The sequence below is a fragment of the Agelaius phoeniceus genome, chromosome 19, assembly GCF_051311805.1.
Source record: "Agelaius phoeniceus isolate bAgePho1 chromosome 19, bAgePho1.hap1, whole genome shotgun sequence".
NCBI lineage: Eukaryota > Metazoa > Chordata > Aves > Passeriformes > Icteridae > Agelaius > Agelaius phoeniceus.
The window spans coordinates 8466209-8480517 of NC_135283.1; the positions used below are offsets into that span (position 1 = coordinate 8466209).

At 42.5% G+C, this 14309-nt stretch overlaps 1 protein-coding gene across 4 annotated transcripts in view; it reads left to right on the plus strand.

The window, feature by feature from the left end:
- The window catches only part of TOM1L1 (target of myb1 like 1 membrane trafficking protein), a 90830-nt gene that overhangs the window by 38350 nt on the left and 38171 nt on the right, over positions 1–14309 (plus strand). The window contains exon 2 of one of the 4 annotated variants that reach the window (XM_077188212.1): positions 13384–13721. The exons of the other annotated variants lie outside the window; for them this stretch is intronic. The gene's annotated coding sequence lies outside the window, so the exon portion shown is untranslated. The remainder of the gene's footprint in view (positions 1–13383; positions 13722–14309) is intronic. 4 annotated transcript variants of the gene reach the window in all.

Below are 14309 nucleotides of genomic sequence, written 5' to 3' on the forward strand. Positions count from 1 at the left end.
ATTCTGTAAGACCTGCTCATACAAATGGGACACTGCTACCACACAAAGACAAATTTCTCTGTGTTACTGCTTTAGTCATGGAGTCCAAATTACCTCTGGAAGGGCAGGCCCCATCCTCCAGGTCCTCCTTCAGCCAAGCTCACAAGCTCAGCAAGCCAGATGGAGAAGAGTAGTTTGCTTTTTGCTGTGGCAGAACACTAATGGATGTTAATGGAATGAGCAGCAGGTCTTGTTTTTTGTTCTCCTCAGCGAGAAGGAACAAATCTGAGCAAAAGCAGCCTCCGACCAGTCCCAGGTGATGAGTCTGGGTAAGGGCAGCCTCAGATTAGTCCCAGGTGACACAAAGGCTCCTGGGCTCCTGCTCTCCTTAGAAATGATGAATTCTGGAGAAGCGATGGCTTTGACACAGAAGGGAGTTACAGAGTGCAGTGGCTCTGCCATCACTCACTTTGTAGCCCTGCACAGACACTGCCATGTACGCTCCTCTTCCTTCATTATTTTTCCCTGTAACGTCCCCTTCTTCCTCACAATTAGGTGTTGCAAATGGTTATTAATATTTATAAACTGCTTTGTTGTCTTCTGGGGGGGAGGCTGGATTCCTGCTCAGCAGTCACCCATGACTGTCTCCCAGCCGTGCTGTCCTTAATTAGTGTTACCCAGCTATTCCCTGGATCTCCCCATTGCCATGGCAACGTTATTTAATTGCAGAGTCAACTGGACCCTCTCACAGAGTATGGTCTGGCTCCTCTGTGTGTTCTGCTCTAGGTGCTGTCAGGGGTAATTTCATGTTTTATTGTAAACTGTTAATAATTATAATTTAAAATCATGAAGCAAAAAAGTACTGAGAGAAAGGAAAATAAGAATAATCAGCTCCTTGTCAATGCCAGGGATAAAAAATGGGCTTTCAAATAGTAAATAGCATAACTGGGTTGTAATACCTGGTGCCTTAAGAGATGTCACAAGAGGGTAGAATTCTAAAGAAATACAAACAAGAGGATTTGAGATTCCATAAATTTAATTGAAAAGTCCCATTAGTTTCAATGGGAGAAAGAAAATAATTCTGTATCAGAATATTACTAAATTAAAATTAATTTGGGAAAAAGCATTACCTGTGTCTATTGCTGACTTTGTCTGGGGGGAAGCACTTTTGCATTACCATCAGAAAATTTTTTGAGTGGCATCCACCTTGCACATAGTGAGCTTTCCTCTTCTTCTGGCAGGAAAAATGTCACAAGGATTATTTTAATGTCATTTTTCCTTTCAGGGAATATGAAGTTTTTGAAGAAATATTTATAAGTTGTTTTTCTTATTTTGGATCTGAATGAGCCATCCCAGTTAGGCATAAATGCACATGGAGGGCAACACTGCAGGCAGACTCAGACTGGGACAGAGTCAAAAAGGGAATTTTAGTTCAAATAGTCTAAATCTGGCAAAGTTAGCAGCAACAGAAAATGGCCTTGTAATGGAGCCTGACCTGCCTAAGGTGGCTATTTTAGGTATCCAAAGCACAAGATAGGCATTGTTGTTATTGTTATTAAGTGGACACGTTGTTGCAGACTTGCACTGTGAGTTGACAGAACGGATTTTCTCCCACTCTGTACCAAATCTTCTGAAATCTTATTGCCTTAGGAAAGGAGAGGAAAAGGAGAAAACTTCCCCAGTATTTGTGGTATATTTAAAGGGTTCTTTTCCTTTGTTTGTGTCTATCTCAGGACTGTCTTTTCTTCAGACAATGCCAGTTCTTCTGCCTCTCCCAATCTGTCCAAAACACAGTGTTATTTCAGACAGACTGGGAGTTCTCCTAATTAATGTAGCTATTTTATTTGAACTCACATCCAGTTGAATCTCAAACAATTTGGCCAGTGAAATTGGAACTCGGGAAAACACTGAGGTTGTCCCTACTTCTAATTTCTTATTTTGCCTCCCCTCCTTCAATACTATTTTAATCTGACCCCAATATGACTCAGAATAATTCAGCAGGAACATGTGCAGCACCTTGTTCTGCAGCTCCCCATATGGCAGTGAGGGAAGGAAAGCTGGTGCCAATTGCAGATCCAATTGTAGCCAAAACAAGGTTGCTCCATTACTGCATTTGAGGCCATAATTTAATTTGCTAACCGTGAAGAGGTGCCAAACCTGCCATTTCTGTGGAACGTGGGACATCTGTTTAGTGCTAATGCTAATATGGGATTTGAGATGAAACATCAAAACTTCCACTTGTTTCTGCTGTTTTATTTCTTAATTTAAAAAAATATTCTAGTTCACATCTCCTTGGTTTTAGTTTGGCATTTCTTGAGGCATTTCTAGTGCAGGCAGCCACTCCACTAGCTGCTGTTTTAACCAAATGCCCTGAAATGAGAGTTGCCCCTTGGTATTTCAGCATCCAGGTCCATTATGTGGGAGATGAAGCTCTGTTTTTTGACACTCTGTTCTAACACAATGTAAAACAGATTTAATACATGTGTCTGTCTTCACATTTTCTTCTTCAGATGCCTTCTACTTCCCTTGCAGTGGTTCAGAGCTGAGATGACTCACTCTTAAAATGATAACACAATTTGCTAAATGGAATGTCAAAATACACAGGGAGTTGGATGCACTCTCATGGTATAATTTTCCCCCAATGAGTTAATGTTTTTATGAGTTAATGTTCTTATTGGTAATATACAGTGTGGTTATAAAAAGTGAAAATAGAGCAAGTCTGTATAGGAGGGAGAAAAAAGCATCAAGGTTCAGGTAAAATGCCTCTGGAGATTGAGTTGGAGACAGGATGATGGATTCAGCTGTTCATTCCCAAAGTATATAATGGCTGTAAGAACAGGCATTGCAAATATTAAAAATTAAAACACGGATTCCTTTATTACCTTCAAATGGCACTTGAGAAATTGGTGAGGTTTAAGGTTGCCGAGTGCACACGTTATGATCTGGCCTGTGTGAACACCATTGGCTGCCATCAAAAGGGAATGTAATTACACTTCTAATCAGAAATTCATGTTTCAGAATCACATCACACTTCCAAATGCATTTTTCCTTTTAGAGTTTCGGAGAGAAGAAGAGAGATAACCCAAGAGAATGCACAGCAGATATGTTTATAACTATTTCTACACATGCATTTGATTGGCAGCCTCTGAAGGGAAAAAAACTGCATCTGGTGGTGTGGAGCATCTGTCTCTAAACCATGATTTCCTGGTTCTCTTCTCACCTGTCCCTCAATGAATGAGTACACAGACAAGCCAGGTAACACCTTGGCTCTTTTTACTGGTCAGCCAGAAATTCTAGTTACTCACCAGAGTCTGAGTAGTTAAATGGTAACAGTCTCTAAAATTACAGCAAATGCTTCACAATTCTTTACAGTATTAGAAATACTTAGAGACTGCAATGAACAAACACATAGCACATCACAGGTGAATTACTGAGTGCTATTCTGAATGAGGTCTGGGAGGGGTTCATTAAGTTTAGAGTGGGTATTTTGCCCTGTATCAAGAGGTAGTTTTACCAACCCTCACCTGTATCAGATCATGGTCATCCAAATCAAATAAAAGTTTTCTCTCTGCTTTGCAAAAAGCAGTGCAAAGCTTCAGAGAACTCCAAATAGCTCAAATGAATAATAATTTATTTTGATTGCACAGATTTCTCTGAAAGGTGGCTATAGGGTATAATTGTATTTATATTTACGTACCTTCTTCAAAAGTCTCTGGACTGGGTGCATAATTCAGTTTTATTGTTGGTGAGAGAGTGGAACCAGATGAGTGCTTCCCTTTGCTCATTTCACAAATTCTGTTAGGTTTTTTTTTTTTCACTTGATCCAGAAATAGAAGAACACAGCTCAGGAAAGAGTCTTGTACAAATAGAATTGGATATAAGTTTTGTACAAGGACATCTTCTGGACCAGAGAAGTGCAGCTGATGCTCTTAGAGCTTAAGAGGGCACTTTCAGGTAAGCAGTGTTTCTCTGCCAGGCCATCTGCTCTTTCTTGAAGGACTCTTAACAAATTCTTGATGTTGAGACGATGCTTAGTTTAAAGTAGTTCAACTCATCCTCATCACTACCATCTCAAAACAGTTCTGGACTTTTGAGAGGTGTGGGTTTTCCTTCATTGGAGATTACATGGACATGATAAGGTATCACTCACGGAGACATGAAGCAACATGTTTAGGTTCACAGTGTGTTACACAGCAACAGGGTTGTTCTTAGGAGCACAGAGGTCACTGAAGCTTGGATGAAAATGGCTGCAAGGGATTTTCATTTTTTCAGTGACCCTGTAGAGAAGACAACACATATGGATATTAATGTCTTGCCCATACGTTCAGGGTTTTCTACTAACCAGACATTTCTGGTTTGAATATTTGATTCTGTGGAACCCCACAAAATCTGTGTCAGTGCTAGGTACATTGTCAGTACTTCTGGGCTGTGTTTTATAACATAGATTTGCAGCATAGATTACCTTTTGAGGCTTTTCTTTACCTCTGGCAGATTCTGTTTTATTGTGGGATAGTCAGGGTTTGATAAATCTGGTGCTACAGAGCTGAATGGAGTTAAGCTGCTGAGGATATTTCCAGCTTATGTGTTTGATGCAGTTTCCTGCAGTTCCAGGGAGGTGGCTCAGTGACCTGAAGGATCCTTCCCTGTCAGTAAGACAAATGCTTCTGGATTGAACCTGTAATGTTCTGATTTCATGTAATGAATCACTGCTACCAGCCTGCCATGAAATAATATAAAAGATGCAAGACAATAAAAGTGTTAAATGATATACCAAACAGCAATTTTCATACCCAATTTCTTTTATTTCTGGGACATTTGGGTGTTTTTCTTGTGTTTTTTGTTTCAACATAGATTAATAGGTGTTTAGAAGTGTTTTGCAATGTAAAAGTTCTGGGATCTTATGAGCTTTTTGAAGTAAATAAAGGAGGTTTGAAATTCGAATAGCCAGACACAGCCCAAGCCAGATTCAGTGTGATTCCTGCTAGAGAAGTGGTAAATCAAATAGGATATTTTACCCCTCTGATCATTTGTTTGCAAGTATTTCTGCCTCTGGTTTCAACAAAGCAAAAGCAGCAAAGGATTATGCACCTTCTTATTTAATTTAGTGTTAAATTTTAAAAGAGTATTTTGGGATAAAGATTCCTCTTGTAATCAGGCTCCAAGCTCACAGTAGCTGTCATTCTGCAGTACTAACCTACAAAATTAATGTAAATCTTGCTTCCCAGAGGATTTTGGGCAAGTGTACCAGGGCAGTGAGTGAGGCTGGGTTTGCAAGGGTCTGATAGGAACAGAGACCCATTGATCATTGAGGGGATGTGAGTTCCTAAATCACTCTTACATATCTGAAAATCCTGCCCAGACCTCTGTGGGTCTATTCACACAGCACATCTGGCTGTCAGCAAGGGAAATATTGAGTGCTAAAAATTCCATCTTCTAATCTTTTTTTTTTCCCAAAAAAATACTGGCCTTAGAGCAGATCCAAGTCAGCAGATTAAAAGGGATTGTTCATAACAAGAAATCTGACAGAAGGAACTTCTCTGGAATAAGCTGGTCTGGGAGGAAGCCAAGTTAACAGTTCTTTTTAGCAGTACTATAGCAAGGCAGCCGGGTTACTGTAATGACCAGTGCTTAATGAGCAACTCGACCCTATGTCAGGAAGAGAACTGAGTTGAGTCTTGTGGTTATTAAGGATGTAGTTTTTAAGTCATTTTGGGGTTTCAGTACTTCAGCCTTTCAACAGGACTTGCTTCCCACCAATGCTGCCACAGGAGCACCATCTTCATTAACCCTGGAAGGATCCAAACAAGAGCCAAACTTCAAGGCACACATTCCTAGAAATCAAACTTCAGTGTTTCAGCTGTTCACAAAGCTATGGATTTTTCAATCAAAAATAAAAAGTTGCTGAATGGTGGAACAAGAAAACGATTTGACCACCTCTAGAGCTGGGCTAAGGAGACAGAGAGCATTCATGTGTGTCAATGAAAATATCAGCTCAATATGAAGTGGAATTGCAGCCAAAATATTTTTAAGTAACCACATGAGCCTTAAAGAGCAAACACCAGTAATGATTTCCAGAATGCCAAAGACCTTCCTCTTAGGGAGAATGGTTAATTTGCTGATGAGTTTGTACACTGGTTTTTTTGGAGAGTAGTAGCCAGTGTGTTCTTCAGGTGGACAGTCTTCTCTGGCACATCAGTTCTTGCAGGTGAATTTATGGTCACACGTCACCCACGGCTTCGTCAGGGGATTTGTTTGTTTTCTCTTGGAAGGCCAGGAACAGAAGTACCTGTATTTAATAGGGAAATGAGGAGCAGAGAAGCAATTTTTGTGAGCTTACATGTTCTGGTCCCTGATAGGTATTGGATAGTATTATTCTTTCTTCTATGAGACTTCATGAAATGGATTATCCAAATTTTTCTTTAATTGGCTAGTTGAAAAAAAAGTCCTGAGAGTAAAGAATATCTCATTATACCAAGACAGATAATATTATAATAAAATTGATGTGATGAAGAATAGCAAGAATCAATTTTTATGCCTGGAACTAATTTTCTGAATAGGGAGCCACTGAACATTGCCATAATTAGTAGATTCCTTAGAAACTATTAGCACATTGTTTTCAGGGCTGAACTTTCCATGGAGTTGCACTTCCACTTTTAAGTGCTCACCATCATCAGCTGCAGCCAGAATTCTGAGGACACAATTTCAATGTTGACACCAAGAAATTGGCCAATGCATTTCTAGATCTAAGAATGAGTTCACTCTGTTTATTTTTTTAATTTCAACTGATCCTCACCGCATTAAACAAAAATAAAGTCACTTGTGGGGTATCTTCTGGGCTTACAGGACACTAAACTAAGGCCTAAGGCTATGTGCTCAGTCCTGGCTGTTGGACTAGGAAGACAGCAGAGGTTTTCTCACCCAGGTTTTCAGTGGGCTTGTGAAGTTGGGCATTGATTGCAAATTCTGCCCCCATGCCATCTTTGTCTGCAGGAGAGTTAGCATTCATGGTGTCACTCAAAGTGAACTTTTACTGCCCACAACAACCTATTTCTGTAGCAAAGGTCACATTTGTTATCTATCAGGATGTAGCAGCACAGTGGAATAATGAGTTGCCACAATGAACTGGCCTTTTTACATTCTGAATGGGCTTCTAAATCAAGAAGAGGGAGCATTGACTGAAAATCATTGGGTCTGTCTACTTGAAAGGTCACAGTCTGAAATACTGCAAGATCATTTCACCCTGGTTTATACAGTGAAGCAGCTTCTGGTACAGAGCCCAACCACCTATACCAATTGTGCAGGTGTCTGGCCTTCTTGGGATTTGAGATGGTAATGGGAAAAAAGAAAGACTACTTGGATCTGACACAGCTCATAGTCAAGGAAAGATAAAAATCAATAATGGTTTGCTGCTTTTTATATATTTTCTCTATTTTTTTTTCTTTGTGGCAAAATCCACCAAAGCTTGCAGTGGCTTTCCTTAGAGAGAGCACACACTTCCTAAAGTCCAAGCAGAGCTGCCTTTCTCAGCCAACAGTGGATCTCACACAGCCACATGTTGGCAGTACATCTTTCCAGGCATTTATTTTATCTTGGTCAGTACCCAATTAATTGTATCCATTTCCTTCCAACCTTGCTTCCCAATTCTAAGGCTCTTCTCTTTTCACTCCTCAATCAAGACAGGGTATTTCTTAAACACAGGGCTGCCCTTTTCAGTGTAGCTGAAGGAATTCACATGTTCTTGTGGCCTGTGACAGCAATTTCTTGTTTGCAGATAGTCTGACATGCATCAGGTTTGTCACATGGAGATGCTACATAAAAGCAATATTCAACATTATACAAGTAAAATATAAACTTCAGTGTCTGGCAAATTAGGCTCTTAATAAATACAGCTGCTGTTTGATTTGTTTTGGAAAGGTGTTTGGCCCTTGGCATATGAGTGAGCATCCAATGTTAGGCAAAATCTCTTTCCTCACTCCCATTTCTTTTACAGATGAGCCGAAGTTCATTGTCAGAAGCATTTGAAACAAACAAAATGCTGCTATTCAAGTGAAGAATATTGGTGTAGATAGGGTCCGATTCTCTATCTGAAATTTGCTGTGCACTGCTGTGTTATTTACTTTTACAATGTCATGTCAATATACTCAGGTTTTCCCAAGAGCCATGAAAATATTTAGTTTTACTGCTGCAAGACATTGCTATGCCTTACAAAATATCCTGAGCTTCTGGGCCTGGGAATCTGATCTGAGTGGATTTGTCCTCCTGACACAAATCTCTCTGTGGTGCAAGGCAATCCCTCTTTGGTGCAGGAAGCAGAGCCTTTTTGGCTGCTGGTCTGAGGCTGCAAAGCAATGTACTGAGAGTAAATGATTCCATCAGAATCTTTCCATCTCCCCTACTGAAACCCACCAAGCATCTCTGAATATCTTTTCCTCACTGAGTATAGAGCAGTGGATAAAAACCTAGAAGCACATGCACCCCATGAAAATAAAGCAGAGCACTCCATGTCTCACATGGTGCTCTGCAGAGGCAGGATGAAAGAAAAATGAATAAACCATGTCTGACAGATGTCAATGAAGCACAGAGACACATTTTAATGAAGCACTGGAGAGTGGCCAGTCTATTGTAGCTGGGACATCATGAGCCATACAGAAAAAGGACAGGCCATGAAGAATGTCTTTGCTTTTCTCAAAAGTGTCCTTCTTTAAAGATTTTTGGGAGAGTTTTTTGTGGCATGCTTATGGATGCAGCAGGAGAACCTCCAGCTCCTGAGAGGCAGAAAAGGTCCTGTGCTGACTGGACATTTCTAGGATCTGCCTGTTAAATCCTCCTGCAGCTGCTTGGGGAACGCTTTCAAAAGGTCAGGAAGCACCACAAATTCCAAATGATAGTTCTTGAATTTGGCTCAGAATAACGTGGCTGGACATGTCTCTGTTCTCCTGCTGTAAATCCTGCTCAAGCAGTTTAGATGGATGCTGCAGAACAGCTCTTCCCAAAAAACCCAAAAAACCTCCAGCCCTCCTCAGCAAAGGAATCAGCTGGTGACAGGGCTGCTGCTGCTGCTGCTTGCAGCAATAGGAGACTGTGCCTGGCAGCTCTGAAGCAGACTTTGTGTTGTGTGCAGCTTTTGTTTAATCTGCCAGGGAGATTGGGATATATAAATGTATTATGTTTGAAACAGGAATAAAATATTAAACTGAATGCAATAATGAGATAAAGAAACGTGTACAAGGTAAAATGCAAACTCTATATACTAAAAAAGCCTAAACCAAATGAGTTGAGGGAACTTGTGGACCAGCAGTCTTAAGATGTATTCCACATTATTAAATTAACTTCAGAATTTAAATTTGGCTTTTGTTCCAAGCAGACTTCTTAAGGAGTTGTGGCTAATTTTCAGCCTATTTAAGAATGTACACTGAGCCCTCCCCAAAGAGTAATTTCATTACTTGCTTGGTAATACTGCTGCTTGGACTTATAATCCTTTTGTTTAAATAACAAAATATTCAAGCCACGACACCTTCCTTACATGCAGCATCACAAAAGATTCCCCTCCATGATTCTGCTGTGGCTGTTGACACAGTGCTCCTCTGCAAATTTCAGAGTATTTCTGGAAAGGGATCTGTTTATAATAATATTTGTGTGCAAATGATCCCTACAAGTCTTCGCTTTAATCTTGGTTAAATAGTGAAGTAATTAAATAGTAATTCCTGGTGCTGGAAAAACATCATCCTCCCATGAGACAAAACAGGAACAGGGAATGTTTACGGCACTGGCATTTTAAAGCTAATTTAAAGAGGATTTATCACAATTAGAAAAAGAGTTAATGAGGGATGTATGCATATTGTCTGGCTAATAGTGATTCACATTCCACCACCGTCATCAAGCTGAAGCAGAGGTTGGAAGGGCCAACTCTGCCTGCCTGCAAGCATCCACGTGGCTGCCAGGGCTCCAGCAAAGTATCTCCAGCATCACTTCCCAAAGAACCAGCATGAGAGCAGCTGCAATGTTATTGAAAAGAGAAATCCTGTGGCTTAAGGCACTATAATTAACCCTGCCTTCCACTCTGGTTTGTCTAGAGAAGAAATGCCTGTGACAAATTTTCTCAACTGTGCTGATGATCTGTGGGAAGAAAGGTTTGTAGAAATGTGACTAAATCTTCTCTCCTGCAACACAAAACATACGGCTTACAGAAAAGAATCTAGTAAAAGAATCTGATGTTCCAAATTTTTTTTACTTTTGGCAAGTTGTAGTTGAAGGTGACACCTCATGGAGGACTCCTGGTCTGGGGATCCATGTGAAATGGGTTTAAGGTCTAATGAAAACACCAAGTAAATTGTTCCAAAAAGATTGGTAACTTTGGTGTCAATGTTAGCATTGGATTTTTTCAGTGTTATATTTTAATGTGTGCTTCTTTTGGGATGATGGAGAGGATCATGGAGACGATCCTTAAAATACATTAGCCCAAATTTGGAATTTATTTTATCCATTGCCTCCATCTGGAAAATTAATTTTCAGGGTGCCCTGTTCTGCTGTTCTCCCTAAAAAGGGGAGTTGGGAAGGATTCTTTTTGCTAGATTTCTCAGACAGAAATGAAGCACAAATGTGGCAATATTATATCTGAGAACTGTTTATTGATAAAGAAGGGTATGTTTTCCTACCAAAGGGGACCAGAGAAGAGAGCAAAGAGGGAAAAAGAGAGAGAGAAACAGAAGACAGGGACAGCATTACTGAAAGAACCCTGGCGCTCTGTCAGCATCAGCTCGGCAGACGGGAGCAGGCGTGCTGGAAGCTGCGGTGAGTCTGTGGGGCTCCCGTGATGGGCTGGGTGCGATTTCCAAACAGCAGCAGGCTGCGTGTCCCTTCCATCGGCGGAGAACAGGCTGCCCTGGCCACAGGCGCACTACTGGAGCAGCTGCAGGCCCCAGGATCATGGGGGCAGCAGCCACAGCCGGGTGCAGGCAGCGGCTGCTCAGTGAGGGGAACAGCGGAGCACCAGGCTGTGGCTGGCACTGGGGCCATGGCTGCTCAGTGAGGGGAACAGCGGAGCACCAGGCCGGGGCTGGCACTGGGGCCATGGCTGCTCAGTGAGGGGAACAGCGGAGCACCAGGCCCTGGCTGGCACTGGGGCCATGGGTGCTCTGTCAGGGAACAGTGGAGCACCAGGCCCTGGCTGGCACTGGGGCCATGGCTGCTCAGTGAGGGGAACAGCGGAGCACCAGGCCCTGGCTGGCACTGGGGCCGTGGCTGCTCTGTCAGGAAACAGCGGAGCACCAGGCCCTGGCTGGCACTGGGGCCGTGGCTGCTCTGTCAGGGAACAGTGGAGCACCAGGCCCTGGCTGGCACTGGGGCCATGGCTGCTCTGTCAGGGAACAGTGGAGCACCAGGCCCTGGCTGGCACTGGGGCCATGGCTGCTCTGTCAGGGAACAGTGGAGCACCAGGGCCTGGCTGGCACTGTGGGTTGTGCATGCTGTGGGCAATGTGGGAAGCAGCGGCCACGGCTGGGTGCAGGCAGCGTCTACTCCATTGCAGAAGTAGCAGAGCACAGGGCGTCCGCGGCAAGGAGCTGCATCGTGGAAGTGCCGAAACAGGGCAGGACATGTGGACAGGGAAGACAGCCAGGGAAGAAGCAGGAGCGCAGAGAGAAAAAGGCGAGGGCAGGAGGAGGGCCAAGCTAACCATCCAGACGAGCCCCCACTCCCTCCACGGAACACAAAGAAACTGGCTCCCTGCTTTTGTCACAGTTAACTGGTTTCATTTGTTAAAGCTGTTCCCCCAGCCTGATTTCTCAGGCATTTTTTTTCCCAGGCATCTGGGGGTCTGCCCTGTTGTGTATAGGTAAAACCTTACAAAATAAGATTTACCTTGTTACCCTTGTAAAATCATGGCTCAGGCCTGTTACTTGGGCTAAGTAGAAAAGGACTATGGGAAAGTAACACAGCTGAATTGGAGGTGGAAAAACAAGTTATATAACCATTGTGTGTTCACATCATGGTTCATGGTGGTTGGTTGAATTACATTTGTTGTGCTTAAATGGAATGTAACTGATAAAAGCCTAACTGCTTAAAAAGGCCTGATTTTTGCAATAGAAGGCTCTCTCTTGCACCTGCCTGGGGAGTGTGTGTTGCTCTGCTTCGTAACATTGCCCCACCGGCCAGTGGGGGGGTCACTCACAGCCCCATCGTGGAAGTCTCCTCTCCCTGGACTGGCTGCCAGGAGAACCTTCCCCAGGGACAGGGCTAACAGCACATGTACAGTCTTTACAGGAATCCTTCACCTCATGAGTAGCATATGTTGAGGCATAAATAAAAATCAGATTGGTCACTCTCAGAGGGCAATCTGAATTTGATTTTGGAGTAAGTAAAAGGGTCAGCCTGAGCATCTGTAACCCCATCAATAATGGAGCTTCTGTTCTAATGAAAGTAATTCAGCACATCCTGTTTAAAGTGGATAATTTAACACAGCAGTTTTGACTTTTCTAAGACTGCAGGCTGAATTTTCAAGAAGTCATTTAAAACTTTTTCAGAAAATTGAGATGTAGTAAGTTTTCAGCTTACCTGACACACAACCAGGTTTTGTGCCAAAACCTTGGAATAGAATCACTTCAGTCCTGCACTATTTAGAACATGTAGTAGTTTGATTTCTTTTGCCAAGTGCAGCTATAAATTGTTGGCTGTGACTGATAAACAGGGCAACAAGAAACACACTATGTCTTTGTAGCTTCCAAGTGTGTTTACTACTATAAAAACCAGCTTGATGCAGACTTAAACCCAAGCTGCTGATGCAGAGTCTTAGCAGGAAAGCCCTCAGAGGAAGAAGCATGTGCAAAGAGGAAAAGCAGAGTCGATTGAAACAAGGAGGTCTGAAATTAAGTATGATGTTCCTGGTCTTTGTTACAAGACCAGGAGATGTGTCTGACATTCTTCTCCTGCTGCCCAGCTGCTTGGATGCATCCTTTCTTCTATGCAATTATCCAGAAAATATCAGCCTTTTCATGAAGGCTTTGTTTGTGTTTGTGGGATGTCTTAGGTTAGATAAAAAATCCATGTGTGTTTCAAAAACACCTAAATTTAAAACATGAAAGAGTTTGATTTTTCATCACCTATCTGTATTAATTCTGTTGCTAAATTATTCATGTTGCTCTATTAAAGCTGAATTTGCCTTGTCAGTAGTTCAGCAGAACTAAAAGCAGGGGTAAGACAAAATTGAATATTACAGTATTACTTTTCTTATGCCGGTGGGAAAACAAGTGTCTGCCCTTGTGGTCCATCTCTAGGCTAGAGCTGGAAGAGCTCCTAGTTATTTTTATGCAGTTTAAATGCATCACTATGTGTGGATTTTTGCCAGTCTCATCTCTTAAGTCAGTCCCTTCTCCCTCTTTCATCTTCAGCTCCTGTTCTATTTTTCAGGGATCCTGATACCATTTTCCTCACTTTAGGATTCTTCAGTACTGCACAAAGTTCCACAGCTGACATCTCACAGTTTGTTTCTTCAGTCTGCATCAGGAGGTAGAAGTCAGAAACAGAAGATCGGTTGCTGTGCCACAGGGAAAACGTGGTGGAGTGAATGCAGTCCCCAGCTCCTTTTCTATGTAGGATTCTCCCTCCATCCTCCTGCCCCCACCTTCTGTTACCATGTAGCAAATCACAAGAAAAAACAGGAAACCAACACAAAGCAAACATTCCAAAGGAAATACACAGTGATTGAAGTCTGAAAGAACCCGATCTGGACATAAATTCCCCACCAGGTGAGCAAGTCCAGTTGTCCTTAGCAAGTAAGAGTTAATGTACTGCACATGTTGCTTTGAGCAACACTAACCATTATAAAATGCCTGAAACCAGGTCCACTGCCACAGATGTTTTCTTGGCTTTGGCTATTTCAGCTGTTTCTTCACCAAATTAGCTCTCTGAATTCAAGAGAAAGATGCAGCTGTCTGGGGGGTGCTTCCATGGTGCATCAGAGCTCCCTGACCTACTCCCTGACCACACCCACAGACCTGCAGAGCTCTGTGTGAAGATGCCAATTTCAGTCCCAAAAGCTGCATCTGAGTCTGTCTTGGCAGAAATGCCCAGCACAGGCTGGGAGTGCTGCACGGAGCTCTGCAGTTCCACAGCCCAGCTGGCCCTGGATTTGGACAGAGCTCCACATGGACTCATTTGAGATTCCTTGTTTTCCAACAGTTGGTTTTGGTTCTGAATTGAAACCTTTTCATGCCTGTCATGGAACAGGATCAATTTCAGAGTCACAGAATTGTTGGGGTTGGAAGGGACATCTGGAGAGCCTCTAGTCCAACCCCCTGCTAAAGCAGGTTCACCTAGAGCAGGAAAAAAAAATG